The sequence below is a fragment of the Pan troglodytes genome, chromosome 12 (assembly GCF_028858775.2).
Source record: "Pan troglodytes isolate AG18354 chromosome 12, NHGRI_mPanTro3-v2.0_pri, whole genome shotgun sequence".
Taxonomy (NCBI): Eukaryota; Metazoa; Chordata; class Mammalia; order Primates; family Hominidae; genus Pan; species Pan troglodytes.
The window spans coordinates 40456840-40466838 of NC_072410.2; the positions used below are offsets into that span (position 1 = coordinate 40456840).

Consider the following 9999-nt stretch of genomic DNA (forward strand, 5'->3'; position numbering starts at 1 on the left):
AAACCAAAGACAAGAAATTAGCTACAAATAAAGACCATGCACAAAGCCTCAGCCCTGTGGAAACATCTAGAAAAGAAGTTTATTGTCTGTACTCAATCTACACTGCAGTTAATAGATCATCCATATGCAGAGGTGAGAAAGAACTAATGCAAGAACTCCGGTAACTCAGATGATCAGTGTCTTGTGTCCTCCAAACAACCACACTAATTCTCCAACAAAAGTTCTTAACCAGGCTGAGTTGGCTGAAATGACAGAAATAGAATTCAGAATACAAATAGGTGTGAAGATTGTTGAGATTCAGAATGACAAAACCCAATCTAAGGAAACTAAGAAGCATGATAAAATGATACGAGAGCTGAAAGACAAAATAACCAATACATAAAGAACCTAATGGATCAGATAAGTCTGAAAAACACACTACAAGAATTTCATGGCCAGGCACGGTGGCTCACACCTGTAATCCCAGCACTTTGGGAAGCCAAGGCAGGTGGATCACCTGAGGTTGGGAGTTCGAGACCAGTCTGACCAACATGGAGAAACCCCGTCTCTACTAAAAATACAAAATTAGCCGGGTGTGGTGTCGCATGCCTGTAATCCCAGCTACTTGGGAGGCTGAGGCAGGAGAATCACTTGAACCCAGGAGGAGGAGAAGGAGGTGAGCTGAGATCATGCCATTGCACTCCAGACTGGGCAAAAAGAGCAAAAATCTGTCTCAAAAAAAAAAAAAAAGACTTTTACAAAGAAATAACAAGTATTAACAGCAGGATAAACCAAGATGAGGAAAGAATCTCAGAATTAGAAGACTGGCTCTCTGAAATATGATAATCAGACAAAAATACAGAAAAAAGAATGAAAATGTATAAACCAAACCTCTGAGAAATATGGAATTATGTAAAGAGACCAAGTCTATGAATCATTGGTATCCATGAAAGGGAGGGGCAGAAAGCAAATAACTTGGAAAACATATTTCAGGATATTGTCTATGGAAATTCCCCAACCTTGCTAGAGACACTAACAGTCAAGTTCAGAAAATACAGAGAATTGCTGCAGAAGTCTACACAAGAAGATCATCCCTAAGACACACAATCAACAGATTTTCGAAAATCAATACCAAAGAAAGAATGTTAAAGGCAGCTAGAGAGAAGGGGCAGGTCACTGACAAAGGGAACCCCATCAGGCTAACAGTGAACCTCTCAGCAGAAACCCTACAAGCCAGAAGAGATTGGGGATCTATATTCAACATTTCTGAAGAAAAACTTTTCAATCCATAATTTCATATCCAGCCAAACTAAGCTTCTTAGGTGAAGGAGAAATAAGATCCATTTCAGCTAAGCAAATGTTGACGGGGTTTGTTACCACAAGACCTGCCTTACAAGAGATCTTGAATGGAGCACTAAATATAGAAAAGAAAGTCTGTTTACCAGCCAATAAAAAACACACTTAAATACACAGACCAGTGACACTATAAAGCAACCACAGAAACAAGCTGGCACAGTAACTAGCTAATAATACAATGCCAGGATCAAATTCACACTATCAGTACTAACCTTAAATGTAAACAGGTTAAATCCCTCACATAAAAGGCAGAGTGGCAAGCTGGATAAAAAGGCAAGACCAAATGGTATGCTGTCTCTGAGATTCATCTCACATGTAATGACACCCATAGGCTCAAAATAAAGGGATAAAGGAATATCTACAAAGCAAATGGAAATCAGAAAAAAAGCAGGGGTTATAAACTTAATTTCAAACAAAACAGACTTTAAACCAACAGAGATAAAAAAAGACAAAGAAGGGCCTTACATAATGGTAAAGGGTTCAATTCAACAAGAAGACCTAACTGTTTGAAATATATATGCACCCAACACAGGAGCACCCAGATTCATAAAGCAAATTCTTAGAGACCTACAAAGAGACTTAGAAACCAATACAGTAATAGTAGGAGACTTCAACACTCCACTGAGAATATCAGACACATCATCGAAGCAGAAAATTAACAAAGAAATAATTTGATATAGATAACTAGGAAAAGACTCTAAAATGCCACATATACCTATTTTTCTCTAGATCACACTCATTATTTCAGTCTCTCCTTCACCTATTCTTTCCTCATTCAATAATTATGTCATTATGCCTAATCAAATATCAGGCAAAAAAAAAAAACAACTAAATTTGAGCAATGGTTGAGCCTTGCCATATAGCAGGCAAGGTGCCAAGTGTCTTGACAAATATATAATCACACTACATTTTCACTGAGACTGCAAGTTATATTGTCTGCGAGTCTCAGAATGTTGTCAGGATAAAGACAAGCTAAATCAGTAAAGACAAATATCTTTTACTTATTTGATGGAAAGAAAAATCAGGTGATCATCTTCTCCCTTGGAATTAATTGATTATCCCGGGATATGATATCAGAGACCCAGTGGTAATCACCACCACCAGAAATGTAAACACATAACAAAAGCAGTAGCCTAGTCAGCTTTAGAGAGCCAAGGTATAAACTCCACTCCTGCTCCCACAGCTACTTTGCCCACAAACTAATTCAATAAGACTGGAAATGCTGAAAAAAGAGGCTGGGAGAAATCCATGACATCTTTAAATCCTTGTCTACAGAGTCAGGCTTTTAATAAGCATTTCATCTGGGCTATGCATAGTATCATAATCTCTGTCATACCAAGATGTTTAACTACATATTTCTTCCTCAAATACTCAAATTGTCTTATGTCCCATTCTCTTTGTTGTTGTTGTTGCTTTAATTCCTTGACCATTTAGACAAAGTATTAGATACTACCCTTGTATCACAGTAAATCCACATCATAGAACATCTCTTATACCCGGCAGAAAGGATGAGAAGTTATTTTTGAGATTCTAATGCCCCTTGGATCAACTTGAGGCTGGTTTCAACACAATGTTCAATGACATCTCTGAAGTAGGTTCATTTTATTTTTCTACCTTGGTCAACATGTAATAGAAAATTCAGTATAAGCTTACCAGCATTCCAAGCTTCAACAACTTTTTAAAACCCCTTTTCAAGGGATTGCAATGCCTACATTACCAGTTTATGTCAAAAATCTTAGTTCCTGAAATAAATTTGCAGATATTTTGTAGAGTGAGGCAGGAGTATAGATATAGTAGATTCATCAGTTTTGTTATTGTGTAAATCATCATTCTACTAAACATGTTTTAATAGGCCTCTATTTCATCTGGATTTTCATTAACTTATCCTGTATAATGATAGAATCTCTCCCACCTGAATGAATTAAACATGGACTCTGGTATATACACACACATAACTTCCCTTTCAATCTGAAACAAAATGTATACTTCTTCTTCCTTCAGAAAAGTCCCTAAAATCAATTCTACATACACATTCCCAGTTTTAATGAATTGTTACAATCACTTTCTTGAGCAATCCTTTCTTGTTAAACTTATGGCTCCAACTGATCTATGTTCCTTTTGTTGGTTATATTATCCATTTAACAGTGTTGGAAAAGTAGGATGCAAGACCATTTATAAAAATAGTTGTGATAAATAACAAGGAAATCAAGGTACCTCTGCCTAGGGCATTTCCTCAGGTGAGGAGGGTACAACATCTTCAACAGAAAATGAGCAGTGAAGGAAGGGTTAATTTCTTCTAACGGGAAGGCAACGGCAGAAGATAATTTTTCAGGTATCAGGGAAATCCAGATGCCCCCAGATAACACTATTTCAATATTCCAGGTTGTATTATTTTCTTATTTGTGTTATTTTCATGAATATCTCTTCACCCAAGAGACTAGGCAAGGCTGAGAATACAGATGACTTGCAATTCAACAGTCTGCAGAAACACTTATAAATTTTGGTTTTTGGCTATTTCAACTACCCAGTTGTAACAAGATTGCTGTTTTAATAAAATCATGCATACTCCTTGAGTTTCAGTGTGCAGCTTGAGGAGAAAATTTAAATATTTGAGCTAGGTGATTCTTTTTCTCTGAATTTCTCCAGTCATTCAACTATGACTACCCTACTATGTGGCCTTTGACCTCCTCTTGCTCTTCACAATAATCTGCGGCAATAACCAAGAGCAAATTCTTCCATAGAGCAACTTACTTGTTTTATCCTTACATCTCACAGACTCTGAAGTCCCATGCCAGATTATGAAGAGTGTTTTCCTCCCTATTGCAAATGGATTTCTTTGAGGATCTATTGAATAGATGCAGTCCTCTAGATTGTTGTTTTCTATTTGTTAGAATTCTTTAGATGCAGTCAAGATGGTCTTAGTATAGTTAACATAAGCAGAAGGGGAATTGTTGGAGATATATTTGGACACACAAGAACTAGAAATCAGACTTGGAAATTGGCAGTTATCAATGCAGTTCAGATGTTCTTGGAACAGATATAGTCATATAACAGGAACATCCTCTTGGGGATTTAGCTGCAAGAATAGAATGAGCTCTGAACATTTAGGTGTCTTTATTCATCTCTTCATAATTCATATTTCAGGAAAAGAAGATTTAATTGTCTAACTTTGATTCCACATTTACTACTTAGCTAGGCTAGGAGAGAACTTCATTACAATAAATTATGTGGGGAAGAATTAAATCATCAAAAGGATATCAGGGTAATTTTACAAAATGAAAATCTGTGATGGATGTGTGGGTTACATTGCATTTAAATATTTGTATTTGGGGCCTCAATTTCCCTGCTTGGCATTATACAGGCCTAAATGTAGCTATGAAACTTACATATAAAGTGTCCAAATCAACTGACTTATCTATCACAGATATGAGAGTCTCAATACTCACCTTCCCAAAAACAAAGATGCTGGTTTTTATGATCCTCATTATAACATTCTAACAGGCTCTGAGGACAGAATCAATTTCACATTTGCCTCTTTATGTCCCACAATGCTTTACCTATAGTAGAGGCTTTATAAATGTTTGATGAATTTAAACACACCAATAAAAGCTTCAGCTAGTGCTTGTGTACAGTTTCTTATTTAGAGTCTTTTTCCATTATATAGAAAATATTGTTTTAGATTACTTGAAGTATAATTTTAAAAAAGTATGATAATTGACTTAATAACATTCAGGATTTTCTATAACCAAATCAGAAAAGCATGATTTCTTTTGGAAAAGCATGGGTCAAAATTTGTTTATATGACTCTTATTATTTAAATTTTTTTCTCAATTATGTTATTTATGGGCTCACTTTTATATTTATTAACCCTTTGTTTCATGAAGCCTCCAATACATTGCAGAAAATAGCATCTGTACACACTTATACTGTCAGGAGTTTTAACTACTTTCTAAAAAGTGGATGATAATTATAAAGTATATTGTTTCTATGAGACTTTGGAAAATATGTACCCATACCTTGAATTTTAAAAGTGTTATATAATCTTCCCTGCTTCCTGAACACAAACTAAACTGAAACTGTTTTCTTTAAGACAGACAAGTCAAGGAAGAGGTGTGTTTGGTAATTTGAGTAAGCTATAATGACATTTGTACTTGTTAAGAATTAAAATTGGAATGTTGGGAAATTTATACCCTCCTTGTGATTGGTAAATGAATTTCAGAAATTTTGTTTGCCTAGCGATAAGCCCCACTTTTTCAAGGACAGAAAAAGATATAGATTCAAGGATTCAATGTAGGAATGTGTGTAGAAATTGCAGGCTCTTTCTGTTTGGGGCCTCCACAGAGCAGAGTTCCATGCATAGTTACTAACAATCTTCATTTGGTAAAGAATTTTGCTGGAGAACACATCTACCAAGAAGAAAGGCCTCCTCCAAAGTGAAAAATATTTAACTTGGAGCTAGTCTCTGGCCAAATTGGGATAAATCTGCTTTTTTAGAAATTTTAACTTGTCACATAGGATTACTTGAGATACATAGCAAGATTGTGATGGCCTTATGGCTCCATCTGATCTATGTTCATTCACTTATTTTACAAGAGGCCTATTTCTCTTTCATCATTACCCACCAATCTGCACATTGCTTCCTACACTCCAGCTACACTGGCCTGCTTTCCATTTCTTACATAAGAAGACACTATTTCAACCCCAGGACCCCTTCCCTTGCTAGTTCCTTTGCTTGAAATATTCACTGATAGACTTCCATATGTCTGGTTCCAAACATAATGTTATGTAAATTCCACATCATCAACCAAGAGAGATCTTCCTTGACCACATGTTCTAATTTTAGCTTTATAGGCAATATCCCATTATCTTATTGTATCTTATTTATACTAGTTTGTTTTGTTTTGAGACAGAGTCTCACTCTGTCACCCAGGCTGGAGTGCAGTGGCACCATCCAGCTCACTATAACCTCCACCTCCTGCGTTCAAGCAATCATCCCATCTCAGCCTCCTGAGTAGCTGGGATTATAGGTGTGAGTCACCATGCCTGACTAATTTTTTGTGTTTTTAGTAGAGACGGGGTTTTGCCATGTTGGCCAGGATGCTCTCAAACTCCTGACCTCAAGTGATCCATCTTCCTGGGCCTCCCAAAGTTCTGGGATTACATATTACTTAGTGTTATGTGAAATACGACCAGACAAGAATGGAAGCATTACTAACTATGTTCTTGCCTATCCTCGGAATGTATAGTATTCCTTTTCACACTCTATGCTATTAATAAAATCTAGCTTGTATGGAATTTATTTGATATTTAAAACAACCCCTTCAAGTTATGTAACTCACTTTCTTCTTTCTAGAAATGAGGAACTGAGGCACAGAGAAAGCGTATCAGTTGTCTCAGATACAAAACTACAAACCTTGTCAAGGCAATTAGCACCCAAACTCGGTGGTCTTAAATGCTAACTACATTTCTTGATACTCAAAAGTGTTTGTTGAAGAATGAATGACATAGAGTGGATGAAAGACAGAGTATTACCTACATTTGCAACTCTCCTCTAAATATACAAGGAAGCGTAAATCTACATTATACATACGATTGACATGTAATTCTAACTAAACTCAAAACCATACAGTCACTAAACCTTTCCAATCCAGCATGTTCAGTTTTTCAGTTGTTTGGCTTAAAATTCTAAATTACAGATCAGATTCATGAAATTCTGATTTACATTTACCCTAAATTTTAACTTGAAACCCAAATGCATGCATCTGCACTGGGAATCCCAAGAGGGAGATGGTGGCTACATGAGGCAGGCACAGACAATTTACGTGCTCACTGCAGTGGGTTGAAACCATTGGCGGGTACTGGCTGAGGGAATCATATTTAATATTTAAATATTAATATTTATTAATGTAAAGCACTTAATACTTTAGCTACAAAAGCTACTTTTTTTCCGTGCAGTATGTGTAGAAAGTCAGAGGAAAAAAGTGTAAGTGGAAAAGCATGAGGCTATTTTCAGAAATTGCAAATGTCTTTGTTGCCTGTGGTAAACACTACTGATGAGAGGGATGCCCTGTTGAAGAGACTACATTCTGCCTAGAAAGTTACAGGTGACTGTGGAAGTGAAGCTCCTCCTTCTGGCCCTGGAAAAAATCATTTACACTGAGAAGGTGTTGGGATTGCGGGGAGCTATGATTTCACCTGAAATACTTAACTGAAGATCAGCAGTCTGGTAACAAGGGTTATGAACGTAAAACCCAGGGGAATTTAACCAGAAAGCATGGATTAAGAGAATTAATGAATAAAAAGACCCAATGTCAGCTGCAAAGTGAGAGAACATTCATAGCAAATTAATGGTTTGACAGTGTTCCAAGCAAAAAGGCAATGTTTTAAGATTAGCATAAAGTTTAAAAATTTGTAAGGAGTCTATTCTGAAGCAGTGTGGAATATTTTCTCTGAAACTTCCAGTAATAGAGCCTCTGTGCCTTCATGTACATGAAGGATTAAATCAAGTGGACTTTCAGAGATGATTTCCTTATTGCGCAGGGAAAGCAACTTGGTCAGTGTGGGGTAAGGGAAGCAGTCACTCCAACAACCGCAAATGCCACAGGCAGAAATCTCTGCCAAGGCTCAGTCCTCCAAAGCAAATGAAAGCACTAAAGAGCAAGCAGAAGTGAAGGGGAATACAAAGAAAGAAAGGGAGAGAGGCAGATGAATGGAGGAAAAGAAAAGAAATAAACTAAAATTGGAAAATCGCAAATAAAATTCAGTAAGTTAGTAGCCTGAAAAGCGCAAAAATTACAGGAGGTTGATTGTGAGGCTGAAGACAAGGAAGCCCCCAAGGTCAAGGACTGATAAATCTAGGCAAACTAGAGGAGGAGCCAGGATGAGCCTGCCACAGGGGCTTGAGGAAGACACTAGTTGGGGAGAGGCAACAACAGCTGTCAGAAAATTGAGGCATTTTGAAGTTGAAACAGATACATACTAGGAAGAAAAATAGGAAATCCCAGGCCATTCCAAAGTTGGAGCAATGAAAAACCAGGAAGATCCTGTAAAAGTTACATCCAACTGGAAAATAACTTTTAAAGCAGTTTTGAAACAAGCATCAGACAATTAAATAGCAATCAAAGAGCTAAGAAACATATCCAGATTTTCTTTATCCAGTCACCAAAACTATGGAACACTTCACAAATTTGCATGTCATCCTTGTTCAGGGCCCATGTTCTGTGTCATTCCAATTTTGGTATATGTGCTGCTAAAGTGGGAAATGAAAGATTTTTAAAATCCTGTTTCAATTCTAACAGACATATCTGAACATGTATTTTTCATCAGTGTCAAGAATTACACAATATAAATAACTCCCCTGACTTCAAAAAAAAAAAAGAGCTAAGAAAATGGTTTTAGCTCAGTATTATGTAGTGACAAATGAATAACACAAATCAGAGGAGAAAGAAGAAAATTGGCCAGGCAGGGTGGCTTATGCCTGTAATCCCAGCACTTCAAGAAGCCGAGGCAGGAGGATCACTTGAGCCCAGGAGTTCAAGACCAGCCTGGGCAACATAGTAAGACCGTGTCTCTACAAAAAATTTAAAAAAATATCCGGGCATAGTGGTGTATGCCTGTGGTCCTGGCTACTTGGGAGGCTGAGGTGGGAGGATTGCTTGAGCCTGGGAAGTCAAGGCTACAGTGAGCCATGATGGAGCCACTGCACTCCAGCCTGGGCAAAAGAACAAGATCCTGTCTCAAAAAGAGAAAGAAGAAAATTATTAAAAACCGAATCTTTAAGTTATGAAAGGACAAAGTCAAGCTTTTGAGCAAATGTTTTTATATTTCAAAAATAAATTCATTTTCTTGTTGACTTCTACCTTTCACTGTTGGTTACAAAACAAGTAATGAATTATAACAATTCATGAATATTGTAACTATTTATGGAAAATGTTTTCCCTAGCTGTACTTTTAATTAAAAGTAAATATTTTTTGCATAATTTTAATGAAAAACATATGCTTTTTCAAACAGAAGCATATGCACACCCGCACACACATACACACATACACACACAAACACATGCACATACATTGGGCTGTTTTTGACGTGGAGTCAAATTTTTGGTTTAAGTACCTGTCCATTTACCAGAAATCTCCATTAACTTGACTGCATAAACCACATCCCAAAATGAATACTATAGGATTTCACCATCACGTTCTTTAAAATAAAGACCGAAATTAAAGATGGTTCTAAAGTTATCTTAATGCAAATTATTTTTATGCCGTATTTCCAGTCTTTTTCAGCTTTCTAGCCCTCACTTAACACAATTTTAGTGACTTACCTTGCTTGTATTTGAAATCATTCAGCTTATTTTTATGAAAATAACTCTTTTTTGACAATCCTAATTGGATTGATGCAATATTTAATTAAACTATGTAAATATAATAATTGATATACCTGAAATGAATGGGCTGAAAAAACAAAAATCAATTTTGAAGAGAATAATACTCAGCCTGTGGGAACAAATATTTATAAGCTTCTTAGAGAGTAAACAACCAGCTGCCTGCATTATCAAGCTTTGGGCAGCAGTTAGTAAGTTTCACAGCTGAATAGGAGTGTTAATTAATCCTGCAAAAAGCTAAGTGGGTTTTAAAAAGATAAGTTTCTTGGTCACAATGGTCAGT

The 9999-nt window shown here is 36.5% G+C and overlaps 1 pseudogene; it reads right to left on the reverse strand.

Annotated features, from left to right (window-relative positions):
* Positions 1 to 8498: 8498 nt before the first annotated feature.
* Positions 8499 to 8593, reverse strand: LOC112208229 (U6 spliceosomal RNA; annotated as a pseudogene).
* Between the last annotated feature and the right edge of the window lie 1406 nt (positions 8594 to 9999).